Source organism: Callithrix jacchus, chromosome 22, assembly GCF_049354715.1.
Source record: "Callithrix jacchus isolate 240 chromosome 22, calJac240_pri, whole genome shotgun sequence".
Taxonomy (NCBI): Eukaryota; Metazoa; Chordata; class Mammalia; order Primates; family Cebidae; genus Callithrix; species Callithrix jacchus.
Genome location: NC_133523.1, coordinates 25,199,934 through 25,216,600, shown reverse-complemented (window position 1 = coordinate 25,216,600; position 16,667 = coordinate 25,199,934). Strand labels below are relative to the sequence as shown.

At 44.1% G+C, this 16,667-nt stretch overlaps 1 protein-coding gene across 1 annotated transcript in view; it reads right to left on the bottom strand.

Moving 5' to 3' along the window:
• Nucleotides 1–1,784: 1,784 nt before the first annotated feature.
• The window catches only part of LOC144580764 (uncharacterized), a 146,826-nt gene continuing 131,943 nt past the window's right edge, over nucleotides 1,785–16,667 (bottom strand). The window contains exons 8-10 of the mRNA XM_078359600.1: nucleotides 5,713–5,848; nucleotides 2,392–2,442; nucleotides 1,785–2,285 (exon numbers count right to left, since the gene is read on the bottom strand). The gene's annotated coding sequence lies outside the window, so the exon portion shown is untranslated. The remainder of the gene's footprint in view (nucleotides 2,286–2,391; nucleotides 2,443–5,712; nucleotides 5,849–16,667) is intronic.

Below are 16,667 nucleotides of genomic sequence, written 5' to 3'. Positions count from 1 at the left end.
CAATATTGAGTTTTCCCATCAAATATTGAAATCCTAAGGGATTTTTAAAGTATAAGTCACACAATTATATGTAATTTCCGTATGCTTTATTATTATCCCAAATGTAACAATTGTAGAAGATACTATAATAGTCTTCTCCTTTCCCTGAATTTTATGCAAATAGGAACATAATCATGAAGGGTCAAGTGTATGATCTTGTTTTTCTTGAGATTGTCTCATTTCTTATGTTGGACTCTGAAATGTTACTCAGTTACGTTTATGTCTTTTTGAGAGCAAAAAAACCTTTCTCAGAAATCCCCAAATAAACTTCTCCCCATGTTCTCTTGGCTATGACAGTTTTAAAACATTACCCTTAAATTATCTGATGCCCCTCCCTTTGAGAAGCAAGGTCTATCCCCTCCCTTGAATCTGAGCTCAGTGTGTCAAGCTCCTGCCTGATCCACAGACAAGGACAAAATTGACACTGCCAGTTTCTTAGGGCCCAGATTGTAAAAACTGTGTTTCCACTTCTTGTCTCTTGGGACACTCACTATTGGAACCCAGCCAAGCAGGAGTCCCCTGACCCCAGCCCAGGCTGAGCCACCAGTTTGCAGCTGGCACGCCTTGCCAGCCACGTGAGTGAGCCCTCCTGGAAATGGCTCCTTTAGTCCCAGTCAACTTGGCACAGCTGACATCATATGGCAGAGAGAAGCTATCCTCACTGATTCCTGCCCCAGTTATAAATGTGTTGAGCAAAATAAACGCTGCTGTTCTAAGTTTTGAAGTAGTTTGTTCAGCTGTGACTGTGCCAGTAGCCAATGCCTAAACAACTCACAGGTGTGGGGAGGGGGACGTCTGTGAATGACTGAAACCACCAAGAACCCTCCCCCAGAGGCTGGGACTGGTGTTATTAACAGGACTGGCTTAACCTGTGGCCCGGCACGGTGACTCAGGCCAGGAAACTCAGCGCTTCGAAAGGCCGAGGCTGGCAAATCACTTGAAGCAGAAATTCAAGAACAACCTGGCCAACAAGGTGAAACCCATCTCTACTAAAAATAGAAAAATTAGCCAGGTGTTGTGGCACATGTCTGTAGTCCCACCTACTTGAGAGGATGAGGCAGGAGAATCCTTCAGTTTGGGAGGTGGAGGTTGCAGTGAGCCCAGATCATGCCATTGGCAATCAGATCTCCAGCAATCAGATCGGCTGGAGGAGGAGGGCACTTGAGATCGTGAGGTGGGTACTCGGGACTGCCCTCCCCATTGCATCCCGAATGGTTTGGAAGGTGTGGGCCGAGGTCCGGTCCCATCAGGCTGGAGATTCAGTCTGATGAGGTGTGGTGGGGGTCGGTGGACCCCAGAAACATGGGCCTGAGACCCTCGAGGAGGGTGTCAGCAGAACATTGCCCTGCTCTGTGAGCTCACTGCCCCCCTTCGATATGGGCCACCCACCAAGGGGCCCTGCTTGGCCTCCAAGACCAGGGACCCCTGTTTCTCAGCACTGCTGATGGAGAAGACACTACTGCAGAGGGCCCCTGTTTGCAAAGCTGCTGAGATGGTGCCCCAGGCCACGGTGGCTGTCACTGTGACACGAGCCCTGGCCACAAGCAGCGCAGGATCCTGAGAGTTCAGAAAGAAAGAGCAGCAATCCCAGCATGAAGCAAAGTTGGTAACACCTGTAACTGACCTCCCATGAGGACAGATCAGGAGGAGAGAGCATCTCAGAAGCTTTTTGGGGTGATTTCAATCCTGAGATGGATGTCCTGGAATGCCGTTGAGGACCCCCAAGAAAGCAAAGCACGAAATGCTAACAGAGCTTAGTCACTTTATTGTTTTGATAGAAAACATCATATTCTTGGTTCAAAGTTTTTAGATCAAGTCTCGTTCATCGCCTGTATACAGACAACTTTGTGAACTTCTTTTGTCAAGAGACAAATCATTCTCTCTGTTAAAAATGCAGATTGTCACTCTTATTGACACCTAAACCCAGAGTGTAAGCATCTGTGGGAGGTCAATCAGTGGCTGAAACCTGTTTCTGAAGTAGTGCTTCCATTGAATCATACTTTAATAAAGACCCTACCCTGCCATGAGTTTTCACATGTTTTCTGTGATGAGCAAATCATCAGCATGGAACCTTCATCCCGTTAAGACCAAGTCTGAGCAACCAGCTTACTTGACAAGATTTTCATTGTCTCCAGTTCCCTGGCATGTGGCACAATCAGTTTTTCAATCTTCAGCTTTGGGCTTCTTTTGCAACACAGACCGTCTTTGTCTTCTCTCTCTAGGAAGTCTTTCCTGCCATACAAGGGCTGAGAAAAGAAAACAACAGAAAATATGAGAATGATACGAGGAACAATTTTAAGAAAGAAAACTTCTGAAAGGTAAGACTGTGGAAAAGTGTTTAATTATTCTAACCTCATATTTTATTCCCTCAGGAATGAAGCTCTGCTTTCCTTCTCTGTTTCTCTGGGGGGGAAAAAAAGAAACCCATACAATATCTGTTTAAATAATAATAGAAATGAATCTCCTCTGTTAAACATGACTACTTAAGTTAGGTGTTTGAAAAATTATCTACTTTTATTAGTAATCTATTGGACCACAGAATTTTGAGGCCATTTATGCTGTAGGAGAAAGAAAGTAACAAATTAAACATACTATACATGTCCTTTCACAACTGCCCATCATTAGGATTTACTCACAGCCTGTATATTTTCCTGACTGATCACATATGTCCTTTTAGCTGAAATGCTAATCCTGGGAACATACTGCACACATTTTTTGTGCACATGTATGCAGGTGCATTTGTGTTCCTTTAAACAAATAATTTTTCAGCAGCAAAAGAAGAGCAGAAGCAAAAGGTCTCACAGCTCCTAAGTCTTAGTTTAGGTTAAACCAATAAAAATGCCACAGAAAAGATTTGAAACGAGAATTCAAGTGCAATTTGAATCCTAAAGGTAAGAATACATTTACCATTTCAAAGTACACATACAGGTATTTTGCAAAAACTGTAAGTACCTAAGTGTTTGCAGCCAAAGTGTTAGAAACCACCAGCCGTCACAGCACAGACTGTGTAGATGTTGCCATTCCTAGGTGCAGACTACTGTTCCTTAGAGACTGGAAGAGACAGCAGGACCTGCTCCCCAAAATTACTTGGACAGCTGAGATCAAGGAGCATTCCCAAGCTAGAGTAGGTTCCAAATATTTCTAGATAGAAGGGCATGATGCTATATATATGCTAATATTTTCTTAAAATTGCTGTGATTTCAATTCTTCATGATACCAAGCCCTCTGTGATTTCATCATGTGCTTAACTGCATACAATGTCCCTAGATGAACAAGAGTCAACTAAATGAGTCATTCAAAGAAAGTCCATTTAGGAACTAACTGTTTCCATCTATATTGCCAATCACTGTGTTTGAATTATCTTATGAAAGTGGTTAGGGAGAAGAATGAAGACTATATCCAGACTATATTCTTTACATGCAGACCCTGCATCTACAATTCTTACTTCCATAGAACACTACAGAGACTTACTCCTGGAAATCCCAATCACGACCCATAATCATTGGCATCCCCTGAGTGCCTCCTAGAAATACAGAATCAAAGGCTCACTCAATGTGTCTTTTGACAAGAATCCTCAGTAGGTCAAACGCACATCAGTTGAAGGACACCAGTGTAGTCCCTCAAGGAATCATGAGCACTGGGCCAGCCCTAGATGTGCTGCAGGACCAAGGGCCCTTGGAAGAGTTAGGTTTTGGGTCTGCTGTACTCATCTTCTATCTGGAGAGTGACCCCGTCGGGATGGGCAGTTGATTAGGAGTCTTTCGGGTGGGAGCCAGACCCCCACTACACTGAGGCTTTAGAAACCAGGAGCAACACAAAGAATGCAGGGCCTCACAGCCGCTAAGCTGAGTCAAGGACGTGCACCAGAACTTAGGCTGACTACAGAGAAACTGCGCTGGAGTATACTGGCCACATCCCTTGTCAAGTATACAGTGCTGACACATGCACACACACACGTGAACACACACGGAGACATACACACACACACAGAACACACATGCACACACAGACACACACACAGACAGACACACACACAGACTAAGCCACGCAGAGAAAGCCAACAGTCGCAGGCAGCTCCTGAGGCTGTGGGGTTCTGCTCTCTTCCGGGAAGCTCCTCGGGGATAGAGCAGCCCTGCAGCACACAGGCTGATTTACCTGCAAATCCCACCAGGGACAGCTTTCAAGGAGACGCACCCCAACACCGTCTGGCCAGGATCTAGGGGATCTTCAGGGGTCCCCTGAAGCATCTAGGGGATACTTGGGGGGGTCCATCGCCCTGGGCATCCCTGAAGATCCGCTGGACCTTTTCTCAGTCTGGTTCCGCCAAGACGGACTCCGGAAATCACGGGAGTATGGCTATGATCACCATGAGGAAGGGGCCATCGCCCAATGTGGAGGAACTGCCGCAGTGGGGCCCTGCTTGGCCAAGCCGCTCAGACGGTTCCCCAGGACATGGTGGCCATCACTGTGACGCGAGCCCTGGCTCAGCGCTCCCCCTTATGATGCTCCGCTTGCGCATGCGCATTGGCGGGGCCGAATAGCCTGCCGCAGTGTCTGCTCTCTTCCGCCTCAGCCCCACAGGGTCATGCTGGAGGCGGCGCCCGGGGCAGTCCCCGGGAAGGAGGCTGCGTGTTACAAGCAGAGCAGGAGCCCGACAGTTCTGACCTCCACAACTCTTTGAGTCGGCTTTCATGATTGGATCCGTTAGAGAAGGAGGGCGCTTCATATCCTGAGGTCCGCACTCGGGACTGCCCTCACCATTGCATCCCCGAGGGGTTGGAAGGCGTGGGCCGAGGTCAGGTTCCATTGGGCTGGAGATTCAGTCTGATGAGGTGTGGCGGGGATTGGTGGACCCCAGAAACATGGGCCTGAGACCCTTGAGGAGGGTGTCAGCAGAACATTCCCCTGCTCCGTGAGCTCACTGCCCCCCTTCGATATGGGCCACCCACCAAGAGGCCCTGCCTTGGTTTCCAGGTACTGGGACTCCTGCTTCTCAGCACTGCTGATGGAGAAGGCACTACCGCAGAAAGTCCCGGCTTTGCAAAGCCGCAGAGACAGTGCCCCAGGCCACGGTGGTGGTCGCTGTGACACGAGCGCTGGGCACAAGCAGCGCAGGATCCTGATAGTTCGGAAAGAAAGAGCAGCCATTCCAGCCTGAGGCAAAGGTGGTAACACCTGGAACTGGCCTCCCATGGGGGCAGACCAGGTGGAGAGGAGAGCATCTCAGAAGCTTTTCGGGGCGATTCAAATCCCGAGACGGATGTCCTGGCATGCCGCTGCGTACCCCCAAGAAAGCCAAGCACAAAATGCTAACAGAGCTTAGTCACTTTATTGTTTTGATAGAAAACATAATATTCTTGGTACAAAGTGTTTAGATTAAATCACGTTCATCGCCTGTATACAGAATAATTTGTCAACTTCCCTTGTCAAGAGACAAATCATTCGATCTCTTAAAAATGCATATTGTTACTCATTGACACGTAAACCCAGAGTGTAACCATCTGTGGGAGGTTAATCAGTGGCTGACACCTGTTTCTGAAGTAGTGTTTCCATTAAATCATTCTTTAAAAAAGGCCCTACACTGCCATTAGGTTTCACATGTTTTCTGTGATGAGCAAATCATCAGCATAAAACCTTCATCCCATCAAGACCAAGTCTGAGCAATCCGCTTACTTGACAAGATTTTCATGGTCTCCAGTTCCCTTGCATGTGGCACATTCGGTTCTTCAATCTTCAGCTTTGGGCTTCTTTTGCAACACAGACAGTCTTTGTCTTCTCTCTCTAGGAAGTCTTTCCTGCCATTCAAGGGCTGAGAAAATAAAACAAAAGAAAACGTAAGAAGGACATGAGCGAACAATTTTAAGAAAGAAAACTTCTCAAAGGTAAGTGTTTAACTTAACTTCTGCCTCAGCCTCCTGAGTAGCTGGGACTACAGGCACATGCCACCATGCCAGGCTAATTTTTGTATTTTTGTAGAGATGGGGATTCACCATGTTTGCCAGGATGGTCTCGATCACTTGACCTTGTGACCCACCTGCCTTGGCCTCCCAACGCACTGGGATTACAAGGATGAGCCACTGCTCTTGGCCCTAACTGCATTCTTTTTCAAGGCTGAATAGTATTCTACTATGTATGGCTTTCTAGAGATGTATTACTCTTAAAACTGCCAAATTTCCTTTTTCTCCTACTACCTGCTATCATAGATATAATCACAGTCATTCCGTTGAGAAATATCTCTTCCCATCCTCTCCACTTTCTCTTCAGGGAGTATATGTAGGATTTGTGCTCATTGAGGCAGCTAAACTCCTACAAAGGAAAACGTTAAGTTCCTTTCTCTTGACAAGAGATGTGTTCCTTTGGGGAGAATTTTAATGTAACTGAAATTTAAGTAAAGCTCACCAAAGCAACATGCTTAGTGAATTATCTTTTAAAAGGGACCTCTCAATCCAAAGCAAACAAGAGTCAGTGGGATCCACCTGAGAATAGAGTGTGTTCTCCTGTCCATGGATTTAGTAACAGCCACACTTATTTCTAAAAACTCACATGAGATCTTCCAAGAGTTTTCTCTCCTTAGAGGGAAGGGAAAAAAGAGGCACCGGCACATGAGGAAATCCCCACCTTCGATTACTGGTATATTCATCAAGCCAAGATTGTCATTTAAAAAAAAACCTGTTTTTGATATAAAATTCTTGGAGAATCACATGAGGTACACAGATGACAAATCTTGTTAAGAGTTCCAAGGGTGAGTCTCCAGTGAGCTCAATTTCTTTTCTTTCATTTTTTCATTTTTCATCCAAAGCTGCATCTCTGAACCCTGAGCTCTGCCCCGTGGGAGAAGCAAGAGGAGTTGTTGGCGTTGCTTTTGATTATGGGTTTCCATGGTATCCGGGAAGGGAGAGCAGAAGGGAGGGGCTTGGGAATGGCAACTGCAGACTCAGCCAGCTCTGGGACACCTCATACCCAAATTCTCCTAAAAAATCAGTTGGGGGATCGGGCGTGGTGGCTCACATTTGCAATCCTGCCACTTTGGGAGGCTGAGGCAGGCAGATCATAAGGTCAAGAGATCGAGACCACCCTGGCCAACATGGTGAAACCCCGTCTCTAGTAAAATGCAAAAATTAGCTGGGCATGGTGGCACACACCTCTAGTTTTAGCTACTCGGGAGAATCACTTGAACTCAGGAGCCAAGATTGTGCCACTGCACTCCAGCCTAGTGACAGAGCAAGATTCTGTCTGAAAAAAAGAAAGAAAGAAAAGGAAAAAAGGTCAGTTGCAAATAAGAAAATCACATCCTTAAGAAGAATCCGTGGTGTAAATTCGTTTTGGGTTTCTACGTTTCTTGGGTGTATTTTTGTCTTGTTTACCCAAGTTGTTTTCTCTCCTGAATTCTCTCTTCTCAATTTCAAAATGAAAAGTAGTCTCTTATCAAAGCTCCTTTTCCTAAAAATAGTCAATTTAATGTTCCTCTGACCATGAAAAATGTAGTGTCTCGGGGGAAAGTTTCAGAACTGTTGATGAGGAGTTGAATTAGAAATGCTGTCAGCAGCAGGGAGAGAATCACACTGGTTTGGCCTCTTTGCCACCTGCCTGGCAAGGACCTGACAAGAGGGATATTTGCATTGTACTGACAAAAGTTTTCATTGTTTAATAAGTAGCAAATTAGTATTAGGCTTGTTTGAGGTGCTATCTTTTTCTTCTCTCTCTCTCTCTCTTTCTTTCTCTCTCTCGTGCTCGCTCTCTTTTCTTTCTTTCTTTCTTTCTTTCTTTCTTTCTTTCTTTCTTTCTTTCTTCTTTCTTTCTTTTTTTCTTTCTTCTTTCTTTTTGACAGGGTTTTGCTCTATAGCCCAGGCTGGAGTACAGGGCATAACCATTGCTCACTGTAGCCTCAAACTCCTGGGCTCAAGTCATCCTCCTGCCTCAGCCTCCTGGGTAGCTGAGACTACAGTTGTGTACCACCATGCCTGGCTAATTTTTCATTTTTTTGTAGAGACAGGGTTCTCACTATATTGCCCAGACTCATCTCAAACTCCTGGATCAAGCAATCTTCCCACATCAGCCTCCCAAAGTACTGGGATTATAGGCATGAGCCACCACACCCGGCCTTGCTTTACCTTTCTTTCAATGAACTAGTAAGTGTACAGCTCTGAAATTTCACAAGGCTAGCACCCAGATCAAGGAAAAGAAATCCCCTTGTGACTCTTATCCCAGTCTCTACCCTTCCTTCCCCTCAGACACCATGAGGTAGTTTTGTCTGTTTGATATAAATGCAATTCCATGGAATGTGCAGATGGTCCTCTTTCATATCTGGCTCCTGTCATTCCAAATTATGTCCATAAGATTCACCTATGTTGGGAATAGCAAAAGACAGCTCATATTTGCTACTCCATATAATTTCATTGCGTGACTATCCCAAGATTTATCCATTGGAGACATGTGGTTAGTTTCCAGTTTGGGGCTATTATGAACATCTCCATAAATACTGTCCTGCATGTTCTGATGTGCACATGTGCATTTATGTTGCATATACACCTAGGAATGGAATCCCTGGGTTACAGGACGTGTATCTGTTCAGGTTTCACGTTGTCCAACCATTTCCCAAAGTGGTTCTATCAACTTACACTCAAAGCATATGAGACGTTCAGTCACCCGATGTTTTGGGTTGAATGGCAGCCCCCGTTAAATTCATATGCTGAAGTTCTAACCTCTACTACTTTATAATGTGACTGTATATGGAAATAGGTCCTTTAAAAAGATAATTAACATTAATTGGGTACAGTGGCTCATGCCTGTAATCCCAGAACTTTTGGAGGCTAAGGTTAGCGGATCACCTGAGGTCAGGAGTTTGAGACCAGCCTGACCAATGTGGTGGAACTCCGTCTCTACTAAAAATACAAGAATTAGCTGGGCATGGTGGTGAGCATCTAAAATCTCAGCTACTCAGGAGGCTGAGGCTGGAGAATCACTTGAACCCAGGAGCTGGAGTTTGCAGTGAGCTGAGATCGCACCACTGCACTCCAGCCTGGGCAACAAGAACAAGACTCCATCTCAAAATAAAAGGAAAAAAGAAGATTAAATAAGTTTTCCAGGGTGGACCCTGATCCACTATGACTGATGTCCACATAAGAAGAAATTAGGACACAGACACGCGCAGAGGGAAGACTCTGTAAGGACATTGTGAGAAGACAGCCATCTTCAAGCCAAGGAGAGAGAGCGTCAGAAGAGACCAACCCTGATGACACCTTGATGGACTTCCAGGACTGTGAAGAAGTAACTTTCTATTGCTTAAGCCACCCAATCTGTGGTACTTTGTTACACCCACAGATCTTACAAAGATTGAAAAGGTGAGAAGAGGATATGATCAACAATGACACTCCTATGCCAATGAATTTGAAAATTCAGATGAAACGTAGGAAAAAGCACAACCTACCAAAAGTAGAAAAATCTAAATAATCTCTTATCTATTGAATAAATTTAATTTCTGATTTAACACCTTCCCACAAAGAAAACTCAAGTCCAGGTGGCTTCACTGGTGGATTCTACCCAGTATTCCAGGAGCATAAATATTTGCTTTTTCAGGAACTGTTAAAACAAGGAATACCTCCCAACTTGTATGAGGACACAATGACCTTTATCTCCAAACTAAGAAGGATATTGTAAGAAAAGAAAATTATTAGCCCATCTCTCCCATGAACATAGATGTAAAAATTCTAAACAAAATATTATTGCTATCATTTTATGTGACATGGCAGTCTCACTACGTTGCCAAGTCTGGATGCAGGAGAAGACTATGTTCCAGTTTGGAGACAATCACACAGAGAGAAAACTTTTTTTTCTTATGTAGCCTTTTATTCTCTTCAGGCCTTCAGTGGATTGGATGAGGCCTATCCGCATAGGAGAGGGCAGTCTGATCCACCATCATATCTATCATTTCTCAAAGATAATGTCTCCTTTTTTAGAGACAGGGTCTCACTATGTTGCCCACTCTGGTCTCAAACTCCTGGCTCAGGGGATCCTCTGTCAGCCTCCTGAGTAGCTGGGATCCCAGGGGCATACCACTGTGCCTGGCTGCAGAGCTCATTCTTTCTCTCCTCATTGCACTGCAGGCGGCTGTGGTCATAAATCAGTTGACTGTATGTGTCTGTTTTTGGATTCTATGTGCTTTTCCACTGGTCAGCTTCTCTGTCCTCATGCCAGTACTGATGCAGAGCAGGTGAGCTCAAGATAAGGGTGTAGCCCAGGAAGGTTCTTTGCTTTACCCAGGAAAGAATTCAAAGGCTAGCCAAAGGTAAAATAAAACAGCTTCATTGGGGAGGACTCAAGATGGCGCTGTGAGAACAACCCAGGATTGGAGCTCTCGTTGAATCCGCAAAGAGGTGATTCGGAGTTGCATTTCCAGACTGATCTTAGTTGCCCACAGAACGGGGAAACTCCCAACTGTAAGGGAGACACGGGACGCCAGGCAGTAAGTCTGCCTGGCGAAGCCGGCAGCCGGGGTGGCGGCGGCTGGCCCTACCCAGCAATCCCCACAGGGCGCACTTGTCCGGGTGCCCTGTTGAACCGGCAACCTGAGATTTGAGAGGGCTGGACTTGAGACTGAACGAGACTTGGACAGTAGGCCAGCCCAGGGGATTGCAGGGACAGAGCATTCGGGGTACCCAGTGGGACGAACAAAACCGCAATTTCAAACTATCCCGAGCAGACGTTCTGAGACGCTCTGTGGGGGAGTGGCGTCCACCACTACCGAGGCAACCCGCCCAAACTGAGATACACGCCCACTGCTGACGCAGCCTCCCGGTGCCGAGGCAACCCGTCCCTACTGAGATACATGCCCACTGCTGACGCAGTCTGCCATTGCCGAGGCAACACGCTACAATGAAGAGACTCCGCCGCAGGGCATTGCGGAGACAACAGCAGAGCCTGTAGGAACAGGGCGAATCACACAACAGCACGGCGGAGACTCGGCAGGCAAACAGTGGCTAGTCTGCCTCCTAGCTGGGCAGGACACCTCAACGGACATCGAAAAATAAAGCCTGAACCCGCCAACACAGAGCATTTGAGAAAAAAAGGGTTCTTTTTAATGAGCTCTGTTTCAGCAGAATCAAACATAGCAGCCTAACAGCCCTGAATGAACAACAGGGCTCACAGCTCAGAAACTGAGCTCATAAAAAGAACAGACTGTCTCCTCAAGCAGCTCCCTGACCCCTCTATATCCAAAAGAATTTGGCAGGCATTATCCTGGGACAAAGACAGCAGAAAAAGAAACGGGTAGCATCCCTCACTGTGCCACAGCTGCTAGAGGTGCACCCCAGACAAGCAGGGCCTGGAGTGGACCTCAGCAGTCATACAGCGAAGGGGCTAGGCTGGTAGAAGGAAAACCAAGTAACAGAAATACTTCATCATCAACAATCTGGGTGTCCACTCAGAGACCCAATCGAAAAGTCAGCAACTACGCAGACGACAAGCGGATAAACCCACAAAGATGGGAAGAAACCAGCGCAAAAAGGAGGAAAACACCCAAAACCAGAACACCTCGCCTGCTAGAAAGGACCAAAACTCCTCACCAGCAAGGGAACAAAGCTGGATGGAGAATGACTGTGACGAAAAGACGGAATTAGACTTCAGAAAGTGGATAATGAGAAACTTTTGTGAGCTAAAAGAACATGTATTAAATGAATGCAAAGAAACTAAGAAACTTAAAAAAAAATATGAGGAAATGATAACAAGAATGGATAACTTAGAGAGGAATATGAATGAATTAAAGAAGCTGGAAAAAAAATACGAGAACTTCGTGAAGCATGCACAAGTTTCAATAGCTGAATGGACCAAGCAGAAGAAAGAATATCTGAAGTCGAAGACCAACTCAATGAAATTAAACAAGAAACCAAGATTAGAGAAAAAAGCGAAAAAAGGAATGGACAAAGTCTCCATAAAATGTGGGACTATGTGAAAAGACCTAACCTACGTTTGATAGGTGTACCAGAAGGGGACGAAGAGAATGAATCCAAGCTGGAAAATACTATTCAGGACATCATCCAGGAAAACTTCCCCCACCTAGCAAGACAGGCCAACACTCAAATGTAGGAAATACAGAGAACACCACAAAGATATTCTGCAAAAAGAGCAACCCCAAGGCACATAATCGTCAGATTCAACAAGGTTGAAATAAAGGAGAAAATATTAAGGGCAACCAGAGAGAAAGGTCGAGTTACTCACAAAGGGAAGGCCATCAGATTCACAGCAGATCTCTCAGCAGAAACACTAAAAGCCAGAAGAGAGTGGGGGCCAATATTCAACATTCTTAAAGAAAAGAACTTTCAACCCAGAATTTCATATCCAGCCAAACTGAGCTTCAGAAGTGAACGAAAAATAAAATCCTTTGTGAACAAGCAAGTACTCAGAGATTTTGTCACCACCAGGCCTGCTTTACAAGAGCTCCTAAAAGAGGCACTACACATAGAAAGGATCAACCAGTACCAGCCATTCCAAAATCACACTAAATGCTGAAGAGCATCAACATAATGAAGAATCTACAACAACTAACAGGCAAAACAGCCACTTAGCATCAAAATGGCAGTATCAAATTCACACATAACAATATTAACCCTAAATTTAAATGGACTAAATGCACCAATCAAAAGACACGACTGGAAATACAGAGAACACCACAAAGATATTCCGCAAGAAGAGCAACCCCAAGGCACATAATCGTCAGATTCAACAGGGTTGAAATAAAGGAGAGAATACTAAGGGCAGCCAGAGAGAAAGGTTGGGCCACCCACAAAGGGAAGCCCATCAGACTCACAGCAGATCTCTCGGCAGAAACACTACAAGCCAGAAGAGAGTGGGGGCCAATATTCAACATTCTTAAAGAAAAGAACTTTCAACCCAGAATTTTGTATCCAGCCAAACTGAGCTTCAGAAGTGAAGGAAAAATAAAATCCTTTGCAAACAAGCAAGTACTCAGAGATTTTGTCACCACCAGGCCTGCTTTACAAGAGCTCCTGAAAGAGGCACTACACATAGAAAGGATCAACCAGTACCAGCCATTCCAAAATCACACTGAATGCTAAAGAGCATCAACATAATGAAGAATCTACAACAACTAACAGGCAAAACAGCCACTTAGCATCAAAATGGCAGTATCAAATTCACACATAACAATATTAACCCTAAATGTAAATGGACTAAATGCACCAATCAAAAGACACAGACTGGCAAATTGGATAAAAAGCCAAAACCCAGCAGTGTGCTGTATCCAGGAAACCCATCTCACATGCAAGGATACACAAAGGCTCAAAATAAAGGGATGGAGGAAGATTTACCAAGCAAATGGAGAGCAAAAAAAAGCAGGAGTTGCAATTCTCATCTCTGATAAAATAGACTTTAAAGCAACAAAGATCAAAACAGACAAAGAAGGCCATTACATAATGGTAAAAGGATCGATACAACAAGAAGAGCTAATGATCCTAAACATATATGGACCCAATGCAGGAGCACCCAGATACATAAGGCAAGTGCGTAATGACTTACAAAGAGACTTAGACTCCCACACAATTATAGTGGGAGACTTGAACACTCCACTGTCAATATTAGACAGATCAACCAGACAGAAAATCAACAAGGATATCCAGGGCTTGAACTCAGACCTGGAGCAAGCAAACCTGATAGACATTTACAGAACTCTCCACCCCAAATCCACAGAATATACATTCTTCTCAGCACCACATCACACCTACTCAAAAATTGACCACATAATTGGAAGTAAAGCACTGCTCAACAAATGCAAAACAACTGAAATCATAACAAACAGCCTCTCAGACCATAGTGCAATCAAGTTAGAACTCAGAATACAGAAACCGACCCAGAACCGCACAGCTTCATGGAAACTGAACAACTGGCTCTTGAGTGTTGACTGGGTAAACAATGAAATGAAGGCAGAAATAAAGAAGTTCTTCGAAACCAATGAGAACGAAGACACAACCTGCCAGAACCTCTGGGACACATTTAAAGCAGTCTCTAGAGGAAAGTATATAGCAATAAGTGCCCATATGAGGAGAATGGAGAGATCCAAAATTGACATCCTATCCTCAAAATTGAAAGAGCTAGAGGAGCAAGATCAAAAAAACTCAAAACCCAGCAGAACACAAGAAATAACCAAGATCAGAGCTGAACTGAAGGAGATTGAGACACGAAAAACCCTTCAAAAAATCAATAAATCCAAGAGCTGGTTTTTTGAAAAGATCAACAAAATAGACAGACCACTAGCCAGATTGATTAAAAATAAAAGAGAGAACAACCAAATAGATGCAATAAAAAATGATAAAGGGGAAATCACCACAGATTCCACAGAAATTCAAACCATCATCAGAGAATATTACAAACAACTCTATGCACATAAACTAGTATACCTGGAAGAAATGGATAAATTCCTGGACTCCTGCATCCTCCCAAGCCTAAACCAGGAGGAAGCTGAAACTATGAATAGACCAATAACAAGGTCAGAAGTCGAGGCAGCAATTAAGAGCCTACCACACAAAAAAAGCCCAGGTCCAGATGGGTTCACAGCCGAATTCTACCAGACACACAAAGAGGAGCTGGTACCATTCCTTCTAAAACTATTTCAAACAATCCAAAAAAAGGGAATCCTTCCCAAATCATTTTACAAGACCAACATCATTCTGATACCAAAACCCGGCAGAGACCCAACAAGAAAAGAAAACTTCAGGCCAATATCCATGATGAACATAGATGCAAAAATCTTCAATAAAATATTGGCAAGCCGAATGCAACAGCAAAACAAAAAACTTATTCACCATGATCAAGTAGGATTCATCCCGGGGATGCAAGGCTGGTTCAACATACGCAAGTCTATCAACGTAATTCACCACATAAACAGAACCAAAAACAAAAACCACATGATTATCTCAATTGACGCAGAGAAGGCATTTGACAAAATTCAACAGCCCTTTATGCTAAAAACCCTCAATAAACTCGGTATCGATGGAATGTATCTCAAAGTAATAAAAGCTATTTATGACAAACCAACAGCCAATGTCATACTGAATGGGCAAAAACTGGAAGCATTCCCTTTGAAATCCGGCACTAGACAAGGATGCCCTCTTTCACCACTCCTATTCAATATAGTTCTGGAAGTTCTAGCCAGAGCAATCAGGCAAGAAAAAGAAATAAAGGGTATTCAAATAGGAAAGGAGGAAGCCAAATTGTCTCTATTTGCAGACGACATGATAGTATACCTAGAAGACCCCATCACCTCAGCCCAAAAACTCCTGAAACTGATAAGCAACTTCAGCAAAGTCTCAGGATATAAAATCAATGTGCAAAAATCACAAGCATTCGTCTACACCAATAACAGACTTAAAGAAAGCCAAATCAAGAATGAACTGCCATTCACAATTGCTACAAAAACAATAAAATACCTTGGAATAAAACTCACAAGGAACATAAGGGACCTCTTCAAGGAGAACTACAAACCACTGCTCAACGAAATCAGAGAGGACACAAACAGATGGAGAAACATTCCATGTTCATGGTTAGTAAGAATTAACATCGTGAAAATGGGTATACTGCCCAAAGTAATTTACAGAATCAACGCTATCCCCATCAAGCTACCATTGACTTTCTTCACAGAACTGGAAAAAACCACCATGAACTTCATATGGAACCAAAAGAGAGCCCACATAGCCAAGTCAACTCTCAGCAAAAAGAACACAGTGGGGGGCATCACACTACCGGATTTCAAAGTATACTTCAAGGCTACAGTAACCAAAACAGCATGGTACTGGTACCAAAACAGAGATATAGACCAATGGAACAAAACAGAGGCACCGGAGGCAACACAACATATCTACAACTATACAATCTTTGATAAACCTGACAAAAACAAGCAAGGGGGAAAGGATTCCCTGTTTTAACAAATGGTGTTGGGAAAACTGGCTAGCCATGTGCAGAAAGCAGAAACTGGACCCCTTCCTGACACCTTACACTAAAATTAACTCCAGATGGATTAAAGACTTAAACATAAGACCTGGCACGATAAAAACCCTAGAAGGAAATCTAGGCAAAACTATCCAGGACATAGGAGTAGGCAAGGACTTCATGAACAAAACACCAAAAGCATTGGCAACAAAAGCCAAAATAGACAAATGGGACCTATGAAACTCCACAGCTTCTGCACGGCAAAAGAAACAGTCACTAGAGTGGATCGGCAACCAACAGAATGGGAAAAAATGTTTGCAGTTTACCCATCTGACAAAGGGCTGATATCCAGAATTTACAAAGAACTCAAATGGATTTACAGGAAAAAAACAAACAAGCCCATTCAAAAGTGGGCAAAGGATATGAACAGATACTTTACGAAAGAAGACATATATGAGGCCAACAACCATATGAAAAAATGCTCATCGTCACTGGTCATCAGAGAGATGCAAATCAAAACCACATTGAGATACCATCTCACGCCAGTTAGAATGGCGATCATTAAAAAATCTGGAGACAACAGATGCTGGAGAGGATGTGGAGAAAAAGGAACACTTTTACAGTGTTGGTGGGAGTGTAAATTAGTTCAACCATTGTGGAAGACAGTGTGGCGATTCCTCAAGGCCTTAGAA